General features: G+C 39.0%; 1 protein-coding gene across 2 annotated transcripts in view; it reads right to left on the bottom strand.

The window, feature by feature from the left end:
- Positions 1-12,100, bottom strand: part of Cul4 (cullin 4) — a 276,936-nt gene that overhangs the window by 96,844 nt on the left and 167,992 nt on the right. The window lies entirely within an intron of this gene.

Raw genomic sequence — 12,100 nt, 5'->3', positions numbered from 1 at the left:
AAAGTGTTGCCGAATGTAGTGGATGTGCAAACTCAGGGAAACTAGATTTGTTAGGGGGGGGGAGTAGAGATACAGTCCTAATGGAGGCAGTTGAATGTAAGAATGAATATAATATGCCAGAGCAAATAAGGACAACAAATCTGAGTGGGATAGTTAATATAAGGCATCAAGGTAGGGTTGGGGCTAATGGGGGTCTTAAATTCATGTACACTAATACTAGGAGTATTAGGAACAAGAAGGAAGAGCTTTTGGCCATGGTTGGCACTTCCAGACCACAGGTTATAGGTATTAGTGAAACATGGCTGACTGTAGATGATATAACTAGTGGGATTGAATGTGATGGGTATAGTGTGTTCAGGAATGACAGAGAGAATAAAATGGGGGGAGGAGTATTGTTGATGATAGCTGATGAGCTCCAGCCAAGGAGAATAGAAGTGAATTGCAGGATAGAGAAAAGAGCACATTTGAGGCCATTTGGTGTGAGATTGTGGCTAGCAGAACTAAATATACAATTGGGTGCTGCTATAGACCAGGTGATGGAAAAGATGGTGGTGACAGTATGCACAAGCAAATAGAAGAAATGGGTGGAAGGAGGGTGATTATTATGGGAGATTTCAACTATGGTCGCATTGATTGGAGTGAGGAGAGGACACACGGAAGGAAGTAACTGGATTTTATGCGGTTATTAAGGGATAACTATCTGCGACAGCATGTAATGGAAAATACTAGGGGTCAGAGAGTGCTTGACCTAGTAATTACATCTGAGGATTTGGCTGTAACAAATATGACCACATTGCCACCAATCGGTGAGAGTGATCATAGGGTCTTAACTTGGGAGGTGGCTAAAGGTGTAGAATTTTCAATTAAGACAGGGTACATGTGGAATTATCGGGCTGGAAAGTATGACAAGCTTAGGAGTTTGATTGGTTCAGTGCCATGGCATGTACAACTGCAAGGACTAGAAGTTGATAGTGCATGGGAGGTAGTTAAGAAGTGCTTGCATGAAGCAATGGCTGACTGTATACCTAGAGTCCGAATAATAAATCAAGTAGGGGTTAAATGGATGAATAACACCATTAAGCTTGAGTTGCAAAAAAAGAAACAACTATGGAGGGAATTTAAGGAGAAGGGTGACCGGCAGGCACATGAACGGTATAAAGCACAGGCCAGAAGGGTGACGAGTGTGGTAAGAAAAGCAAAAAAGGATTACGAAAGAACATTGGCCATGCAGGCTAACGAGAATCCTAAACAGTTTTTTAGATATGTAGCAAGTAAAAGGAAAAATGTACATGGCAGATTGATTTTAAAGAATGCCGATGGTAGGGAGGTAACTGAATCAGTTGAGATAGTTGAGTTACTGAGTGAGCACTTTGCAAAAGTATATCATCCAGGTGGTGACATTGCAGAAACAAATAAACCAGTAGATTATACGGGAATTGTGGTTAATGAAGTGGAGGTGAGTAGTCTATTGCATAACCTCAATGTCAATACATCTGTGGGATTGGATGGTATACCAGCTCGTGTTGTACAAGAAGCAGCTAAAGAATTGTCAGTACCCTTGACCATTTTGTTTAATTTTAGTCTCGGGTCTGGGTTAGTCCCGAGTGGGTGGAAAGAGGGGAAAATAGTTCCACTGCATAAAGGTGGTTCCAAGACTGCTGTAGTAAATTACCGACCGATTAGCATATCAGGAATCATTGTCAAGGTCTTAGAGAAAATAGTCAAGAGGAAAATACAAGATTGGATAGAAGAAAATGGGATACTGTATCGGGGACAGCATGGTTTTGTGAAGGGTAGGTCATGCCTCAGTAACTTGCTCACGTATTATAACACAGTGACGGCTGAACTGGATAAGGGTAATGGGTTTACGGTGATACTACTGGACCTTGCCAAGGCCTTTGACAGGATTCCACATAGAATTCTAATCAGTAAATTGCAGCATATGGGAATGGACATAGGGTTGGTGAGATGGATAGGAGGGTGGTTGACGGAGAGATATCAGAGAGTGGTTTACTCGGGAGTAGAGTCCACAAGACGGCCTGTGACTAGTGGTGTGCCACAAGGATCTGTTCTTGGACCACTGCTGTTTAATTTGTTCATAAATGATATAGGAAATGATCTGAGAGGAACAGTTCATTTGTTTGCGGATGATGCGAAGTTGGGTAGGGCAATAGTGAATGCAGATGACGTCAAAATTTTGCAGGATGATTTGGATAGATTGGAGGTCTGGGCTAAGGAGAATGGATGTCAGTTTAATGTGGCAAAATGTAAGGTTATGCATTTTGGGGTGAAAAGATTGGCGGCAGTTTACTGCATTGGTGGAACCGTGCTCCAGGAAATTGATGAGGCACGAGATTTAGGAGTGTTGGTAGATAAGGAATTGAAATTTAGGGGACACATTGCAAAAGTGACCAAAACAGCTCATCAAATCACTTGGTTGCTGAAGAATACGATGACAAGCAGAGACAAGCAGGTTATTGTTCCTCTGTATCGAGCCTTGATAAGACCCCATCTAGACTACTGTGCTCAGATTTGGTCACCTAGGTTTCTTCTTGATGGGGAGGAGGTGGAGAGGATCCAGAGGCGAGTGACCAAGATGATAGCAGGTCTGTGGAATGAACCGTATGAGAACAGGTTGAGGATTTGTGGGTTGCAAAAATTGGTTGATAGGCGGAGGAGGGGAGATATGATTGAGACATTCAAATTACTGAAGGGTTTCTATAAAATTAATTCAGAAGATATTTTTGAGAACAGGGCTGGTTGTGGGAGGACTAGGGGACATCCATGGAAACTGGGCAAAAGTGTGGTTAGTAAAGGTGTTAGAGCTGGGTTCTTTACTTTTAGAGTAGTGAATGAGTGGAATGCGCTCCCTGAGTCTGTGGTGGATGCTGTGACAGTGAATGAGTTTAAGGCGAGGTATGATAGATACTGTATGAATGTCAAATAGTTGTGATGAATATGATTTGGGACCTCCCTCGATGAGTCCAATGACTCCCTGGAGTTGCCCGTAATAATAGTAATAATAGTAATATATATTCACTTTGTCTTAAAGTGGAAATCTGATTATAATTCAAAAATCATGGGAAAATACCAAGAGATGTTTAAGTTTCATAGATCTGGAAAAGAAATATGATGAGGTGCCAAGAGAAAATATGATCAAAATGATGCAATTATATGGTATAAATGAGACATTATATAGAGCAATACATGGTCTATATTTAAGTTCCTTCTGAGTCCGTAGTTAGAACTGAATGAGATGCAGAAAACTACTTTGATGTAAAATCAGGTGTAACACAAAACGGTGCACATTATCCCCACTCTTATTTATCATCTATACGGAACGAATTATGAAGGAAAATAGCATGGCATTAAATCTGTTAGTGACATTACAGATATTATTCACACCCCTGAACTTTATGCACATGACGTTATATATAAATACAGTACAAGTTTTCAGGATTCTTAAACTGAAAACTAAACTGAATTGAAAGTCAGAATAAAATGATCGAGACTACGAAAATAGGCAAACCTCAGCTGCATTGTGAATGGAAAAAACCTACAGAAAACAAGTAAAATATTTCAGCTATTTAGGCACATTTTTAATGAAGATGGCAAATTAAATATGCAAATAAACAACAGAATAAGCAAAATCGGTATGGTGAGGAGCCAGTTGAATCGATTTAAATATGGAATAAGACAAAAACACTAAGCCAGCATTATAGACAACAGCATTCAAATCAATTTTAATTTATGGATCTGAGAGGTGGGTTAGAAATAAAACAGTTCATCTATGGCAGAATCATATTAAAATGAAGATATTAAGAAGGAACTTGGCATTATTAGTATTCAAGGTCTGATCACACTTCAAGAATGTGTGATCAGAGCTAATCTAAGTTGGTATGGTCACCTAAACAGAATAAGGAAAGGAAAACAATACAGGTGTTTGATGCCAAGATCTATAGTGACTCAGTTAGAAATTTCATAAAAGAGATAAATTTGAGATTTGACAATATTGTAGTGCTGAGAAGTGACAGAATGATTTGGAGGAAAATTTTTGACAAGAGATTAGCAATACTATAAACGTAAAACGCATGATCATAGTATTCTATAACTTCCTTCCCCACCACTATACTTGAGAGGGTTTATCATGAAACAGATAATGCTTCTTTCTTTCTTCCCCCCCCCCATCACCTTCATTTCTTTTGTTATAACTTTTTTTCCTTTTATTCTGCTTTATGAAGTAAATGTTGAGCATAATTTGCTACATTTTATACTCATTTTTTCTCATAGCATTTGTTTTCTTCCTGGTCATATATCTTACTGCCTATATCATAAAAGGAATGATAGGGTGACAGTATCGGTACCTACTTTAGATTCTTATTTTGTTGAATAAGAATCTAAAGTAGACATGGATTGGATTCTGTGAAGGAAAAGAAGAAAGCATATAGAAAGATCCTAGAAAATAAGTCAGCTTGTGCTCTTAGAGAATATATAGAGACAAATGTAAGAAAGCTAAACAATGTGTAAAACTAGCTAAACAAAAGTCAGGAGAAGAACTGGTAAGAAATTGAAAATAAATATCAGGAAGGTGGCAATATATTCTGGAGACTGTTGAAAAAGCTTAAAAATGGAGGTAAGAGTGCTTAAAATGAATTTGAGATCTTCTTCCTCTGCACGTTTTTCCCGCTTCCATTGCAGGGTCAGCGTGTTACGTAGATACGACGTTTTGTTAGTACAACCCCCAGGTGGCCTGTCGCCGAGCCTGCCGCTGAGGGGAAAATGCATTTTTTGACTATAGCAGCGTGTGTTTACGGGGCCGGTTTGCCTGTTTACGGGATGAAAACTCCCAAATAAACTGGGGAAAAAACCCTGCTTTCCAAGCCCAAGACCAGCTAACTTGGCTATGGCTGAGAAAGATCCTTAAGCTCCTCACGTGGAGCTTAAGGATCCTCGATGGGAATTGCACCTAGGACACTCCTTCCCCAGGCATATCGTTGCAAAGCACGTAGCGACTAAGCTAATCGTGCAGACTTAAAATGAATTTGAGATGATATGATAAAAATGAATTAAAAAGAAGGGCTATGATGACAAATGATTTGATGAATAGGCTATGTAAAAGGAATGGATGCAAGTTTTTTGATGTCTGTGGTGAGTCTGAGGGAAGATTGGATTTGTATAAGAGGTATGGCCTAAACCTGAATGTGTTTGGTATCCGGAGTCTAGAAAAACTAATAACTAATATAAGGCCTAACACAGAGAGTCAGGGAAACTAAATTATAAAGGGAGGAATGGTGTGAATGTGGTTAACAGCGACAATGTGATATAACTGTGTTAATGACGGGAAAGGGCTTTGTCATGGAAATGTTGGCGAGGTGAGAATGATTTCGGGTTTGTGTTTGTCCAGTTCAGACCCATCAAATGTGTGCAAAGATGTCTACATGTGTAAGTCATTAGAGAAGAATAGCAAGATCTGTAAGACAGACTGCAAACAAGAGTATACAAAAGAACATTCAGGTAGATTATTATGTCTGTACACGAATGCTAGGAGTATCAAAAACAAAGGGGTACAGTTTGTTGCCTTAGTCAATATGTTGCGACCTCAAATTGTAGGTATTAGTGAAAATTGGCTATCAGAATTAGTCCTACTAACTGGTATCAAGTGTAGTGGGTACAGTATTTTTAGAAAGGATAGAGAGGAGGGGGGGTGCTAATGATATCAGATAACTTAAATCCAATTAGAGTTGAGACCTATGATTTTAGTAATACTACTAACAATATTTCATGTGGAAGTGAGTTTGAAGCCATCTGGTGTGAGGTGGAATCTAACAAGACAAATTACATAGTGGGGTGTTGCTACAGACCTGGTGGATCAGTTGCTAGTGATGAAGAAATGTATCACCAAATAGAAAAGATGAGTGCAAAAAGAGTAATCATAATGGGAGACTAATTATCCAAATATTGATTGGGTAGCAGTAGAATCTCATGAGAAGAATAAAAATGCATTTATTGAGCTGTTGTGGGACAACTTCCTCAAGCAGCATGTGGCAGCCGGAATTTAAGGCCAAAGAGTGTTAGATTTGATTATAGTGTCAGAGGGAGTTTCAGTTAAAGACATAACTATTCTGCCTCAGGTTGGTGACAGTGATCATGCGGTACTCACTTGAGAGGTGACTAAGTTTATTAATGTTCCATTCAGAAAAGATTACATGCTGAACTACAAAGCAGGAAATTATGACCAAACTGAGGAGTATACTGAGTTCAGTGGAATGGGATCTGTTGCTGGATGGAAAGAATATTGACAGTGCATGGGAAGCATTTAAACAATGCTTAAATGATGCGATATCAGAATGTGTCCCAAGAGTTTGAAGAATAAATAGAGTAGAAGTCAAATGGACGTGTAATCTTATTAAACAAGAATTTGTAAGAAAAGGACAATCTGGAAAGAATACCATTTGCATAAGGATGACGTCCGTTATGAACATTATAAGCAGCAGGCTAGAATAGTCACAACTGTTGTACTGAAAGCAAAGTCTGATTATGAAAAGAAACTGGCTCGGCGTGCGAAAGACAACCCACAAGAATTCTATCGATATGCTGCAAGTAAAAGAAAGAATGAATATGAAAGAATAACTCTTCTAAATCCAGATGGCATGAGGGTTACAGATGCAGAGGAGGTTGTTCAGTTAATGAGTGCCCATTTAGTTAAAAGCTATCAACGTGGTGAACACAACATTGAGGTCATTGTTACCTCTTCACTAGATGAAGAAACGCAGGTTTGTGAGGCCGAGGTATTAGAGCTGTTGCACAAATTGAATAAGAATTCAGCAATAGGGACTGATGGGATATCAGCACGCGTGCTAAAAGTGTGTTCATCTGAAATAGCCTTTCTTTTGACCAGGATGTTTAACATGAGTCTCAGAAAAGGGAACATTCCACAGGAATGAAAGGAAGGTATGGTAATTCCATTACAAAAGAGTGGTGCAAAGACTGATGTATCCAACTATCGACCAATTAGCATCTCAAGAGTGGTGGTGAAGATTTTCGAAAAATTGGATAGGGCCTGCATTCAGAAATGGGTTGACAGTGAATCTCTACTTTGCAATGAACAACATGGGTTTACTAAGGGAAGGTAATGTTTTAGCAACTCACTCACATTCTATAACAACGTTACCATTGAACTAACAAGGGGAATGGATACACCATGATACTTTTGGATTTTGCTAAGGCTTTTGACAGAATACAGCATGGAAGACTGTTGCATAAATTGGAAAAAATGGTTTTGGGTTATACAATATTAGCATAGATAAGAGGATGGCTGACTGACATATATCAAAAAGTGGTATATATGGTGGATCTGAGTCTGCAAGGGTCTCTGATTCCTGACGCCACCTTAAGCCTCTATATATGGCGTCGCTGGACCTCCAAAAGGCCTTTGATAGCATCTCCCTTCCTGCTCTCCTTCGAGTGCTGTCTATTGCTGGATGTCCAGAACCTTTTCTTTCCTATGTTATGGAGCTATACTTGGGTAGCTCCATCACTATCACTACAGGGTCACGTGCATTCCTGCATTGTGGGGTGTTCGCCAGGGTGATCCTCTATCTCCCCTTTTCTTTAACTGCGTCATAGATGAGTTTCTTCATTCTCTTCCTAGCCATACAGGCTACTCTCTAGGCACTTCTTCCTTTAATGATATGGCCTTTGCGGACGATCTTATTCTCGTAGCCTATACTAAGATAGGCTTGCAGGAACTCCCTGACCAGGCAGTTGACTTCTTCTCTATTTGAGGCCTTTCTATTAATGTAGAGAAGTCCTGCTCTTTAGTTCTTGTCCCCTCTGGTCGTAACAAGAAGCTTAAGGTCGAGACTATAGAGTTTTCTCTGCAAGGGAGGCCATTGCATGCTTTGACCATCCTGGAAGAGTGGAGATACATCAGTATCATGTTCACCCCAAAAGGAAGGTCTTCTGTCCCTTCTTTGAGGGAAGCTCCTCTCAAGCCCCAGCAAAGACTGTTCCTCTTTTCCTATTATCTCCTACCTTGCTTTTGCAACAAGTTGGTGCTTGGTATGACATATATCTCGGTACTGTCCTGAATGGACAGGGCTATCCGTTCAGCAGTGAGATCATGGCTCCGACTGCCGCCTGACACTCCTACTGTATTTCCATGCGAGGGTGAGGGATGGTGTGCTTGGGGGTTCCATCACTTAGATGGCTGATCCCACACTTGCAGCTGTAAAGAATTGCACAGTTAGAACTATCTTCTTCCCCTTCTGCAGAGAGGCTTTCTATAGCCCATTAATACAAGACGTCTTTAGGAGGGCTAAAGGCTGGTCCCATTATCAAGGTACTTTAATCGGGTCAGCACACGCAGAAAACAAGATGAGTATCTCTGTTGCACTGTTCTGTAGATGGTTCTCTTTTAAAAGAGTCATATCTGGTGCCTCCCCAGCATGATTGGGTAAGGGATGGCACCAAACTCCTCCCTGGGTTCGAGTATATTGACCTTATCCTCCCTGGGTTCGAGTATATTGACCTTGTGTGGGCTTGACGAGGATCAAGCCCACACAGCTCGATGGGATAGTGACGACTCCAACTGTAGGGCTGGCTGCCACTACAGTGAGACATGGTCTCATATAGCCCAGTGTTGCTTCTGCACCCAAGGGGTCTGCGTGAGGAGGCATGATGCCGTGGTCTTCATTCTGAACAACCGATTTAAGAACAAAGGTTGGGAGACTGCAGTGGAACCACATTAAAGGACCTCCACGGGTTTGCGTAAGCCAGACTTAGTGATTAAAAGAGATGGTGACATTTGGGTAGTTGATGCCCAGGTGGTGGGAACAGGGCACCCGCTAGCCTATAGCCATAATAATAAAGTAAATTATTATAAAAATAACCCAGATCATGGGGATCTCCGAGGTTTACCAGCGCCACCATTTCTTTACATGACGTATGGAGTGCAGATAGTTATAAGGACTTAAAACAGCTTAAGCTTACACAAAAGGATATAAAAGTTCTTTCCTTGAGGGACCTACAGGGCACACTGGTCGCATGACATTGCCACCAGTGTGCCCTGTAGGGTAGTACAGGGTAGGTAGTGGTTATGGGCAGTACTACCCCACAAGGGTAGTACTGCCCATCACCAGTACAAAGATTAATAAAAAAAAATAATAATAATAATAAAATAACAAATGGTGCACCACGATCAGTGCTTGGTCCACTGTCATTCAATCTGTACATTAATGATATTGGGAAGGATTTGACAAGCGACATACAGTTATTTGCTGATGATGCAAAGATAGGTAGAGTAATCAGGAATGCTGCTGATATGCAGTCTTTGCAGAATGATTTGAATAGGCTGGAACTGTCGGAATGGGAAAATGGGTGTCAGTAAATGTAAAGTCATTTACTTCAGTATGATTAGATATCCAATGTCGTATTATATTGGTGGGATTAGGGCAGAAGAAACTGATGAGGCTAGGGATCTTGGAGTGCTAATAGATAGGAAGCTGATGTTCAGGGGCCATGTGGAAAAGATTGCAAATACAACTCAAAACATAATTGCAATGCTGAAACAAACATTCACATGTAAAGATAAGGATGTTATTTTGCCTCTTTAGAAGGCCTTGATAAGACCTCACTTGGACTATTGTGAGCAAGTCAGGTCACCTGGTTTCCATTGTGATTCTGATATATTGGAGAAAGTACAAAGCAGATTGTTAAAAATGATATCAGGATTGTGGAATACTGATTATGAAGACAGATTGAGAATTTGTAGATTGCAGACACCAGCAAACAGGAGAAAGAGGAGTGATATGATTGAGACACAAACTTCTGAAAGGGTCATACAGGATTTCAATTGATGGAATTTTTCAATTTATGGAGGGTGGAGAAAGGACGAGAGGGCATCCTTGGAAGCTGAGAATGAAGGCCACCAAGAAGGGTGTGAGGGCTAGATTTTTCTCTCAGAGGGTGGTGCGTGGTTGGAATGGATTGCCTTTGGATGGATGTTGTGAGTGCAAGCAGTGTGAATGAATTCAAGAATAAGTATGATAGCTGGTGTATGCAGTATGTGGCCTCCCTCAATGAGTTCTGACTCCTTGGAGGTCTCTCTTACTAATAATAAAGGTGACGTGAAAACTGGAGAAAAAGATATCCTTGAAATAATGAGTAATTACTTCAAAAAATTGCAAAATGAAACAATCAGTGATAGCAGAGTGGTAAAAAACACTCAAAAGGCATGCAATCAGGAATATATATATCCATACTTGAAGTACAAAAAGCCTGAAATGTGGAAAAGGTGCTAAAGTAGATGATATTCAACCAAAATGCTCCAAGTATGGAGGTATAAAAGTCTTGAAGTGGCTGCACTGCATAGTTCAGAAAACCTGAACAGAGGGACGAATTCCAGATGACTGAAGTACAGCTCTCATAGTACTCAAATATAAAAAGGGAAATAAAACTGAATGTGAGAATTACAGAGGTATTTCTCTACTGAGTATTCCTCGTAAGATTTATGCAAGTATACTGGAGAAACAGTTGAGAAGATTGTGTCAGGGAAGCTTGGTGAAGAACAAGCTGGATTAAGGCCAAATAGAGGCTGTCACGATCAGATTTTCACTTTATGACAAATAGTTGGAAAATGATGAGAATATAACAAAGATATGTATTTAAATTTTGTAAATCTGGAAAAGGCATATGACAAAGTGCCAAGCGAAAAACTATTCAAAACACTACAGAATGTCAATGGAGCATTATATCAAGCAATACTTGGTCTTTATCACCTGATATCAAAATTGGAGATGTTAATCTCAGCTCTTTACTTAATTGGATGATGTTATATTTTTAAACAAATCTGGTATAAGTCTGCAATAACAAGACAAAGACAACGAAAATAGGCAGAAAAGTTGAAAATATCAACTACATTGTGAATGGAGAATCTAGTTCTCCATTCACAATGCAGAACTAGGCACAAAATTTAGTGAAGATGGTAATTAAATATGGAAATAGACAACAGAATAAATTTATATGCAATAATAGAAAAACTGGTCAACACACTACATTAGCTGTATACAAGATGGTGTTCAAACCAATTTTAACTTATGGATCTGAGAGCTGGGTTAGAAATGAAACACTTGATCAAAGACTACAGACCACAGATATGAGTCCTGAGAAAGATTAGGGGCATGAACAGATGATATCAGTGGCAGGTATCATATTAAAAATTAGGATATTAAGAAAGAAGACAGGTGCATTGATACAGTAAAAAGTGCCTTAAAAAGACAGAAATATAAGATCTGATAATGTTGGAGTCTTGACAGGTAATAAATTGATTTGGAGGAAAATTGTAGATAAGAAGTTAGTAATGATGCAAGTTTTTCATATAGTACCATCATATATGATAGTACTAACACAGTATTAACACTACCCATAATATCCAGTGGGATAAAGCTATTCTCCTCCATAGATGCAGGTTGAAATATGAACGCCTTTTTAAAGAAAGTTGTGAAGCTATTTTACACTGATCGAATTTAAATCGAAATGATTGTCTCTCTCTCTCTCAAAGATCTGGGAAAGTTTTACTTTATGTAATCATTAAAAAAACCAATTATCTTAAATATTAATTAATTATTATTTTAATAGATGATCCACCGAATGCTCGTTACTTGTATTCCATTCCTATAACTGTTTGTAACACTGAAGATATATTATTAGTTTTAGTATGAAATATCTGTACCTTATTAATTAAAAGTTATTACTGTGGTCTTACATGTTCCTTTAATAATTATACTATGCCACAGGTATCTCTAAAAATAAAAAAGACTAAGGAAACAACACTGTATGATAATTCAATGATTGGTTGTGTGGTTGATAGGTGTTGCTATATCGTGCTTCCCTAGTGCAATGTCTATAGATATTAACGAAAACATTGGATTTCAGAAAGGGAAAGTAAAAGAGTTAATAATTTTCATTAAAGAATGATTAAAAAAGTCAAAGTATATAATGCAATAGGATATGAAATTTACTGAAAGAAGCAAAAAAAAAAAAAAAAAAAAGTGAGAGAGAGAGAGAGAGAGAGCAAAAGTATGTAAGATTCTTTGCTAAG

Source organism: Typopeltis vanoorti, chromosome 24 (assembly GCF_054136105.1).
Source record: "Typopeltis vanoorti isolate ZY-2024b chromosome 24, IOZ_Tvanoo_1.0, whole genome shotgun sequence".
Lineage (NCBI taxonomy): Eukaryota > Metazoa > Arthropoda > Arachnida > Uropygi > Thelyphonidae > Typopeltis > Typopeltis vanoorti.
Note: the sequence above shows the minus strand (reverse complement) of the source record. Positions and strands in the feature narration are given on the sequence as shown.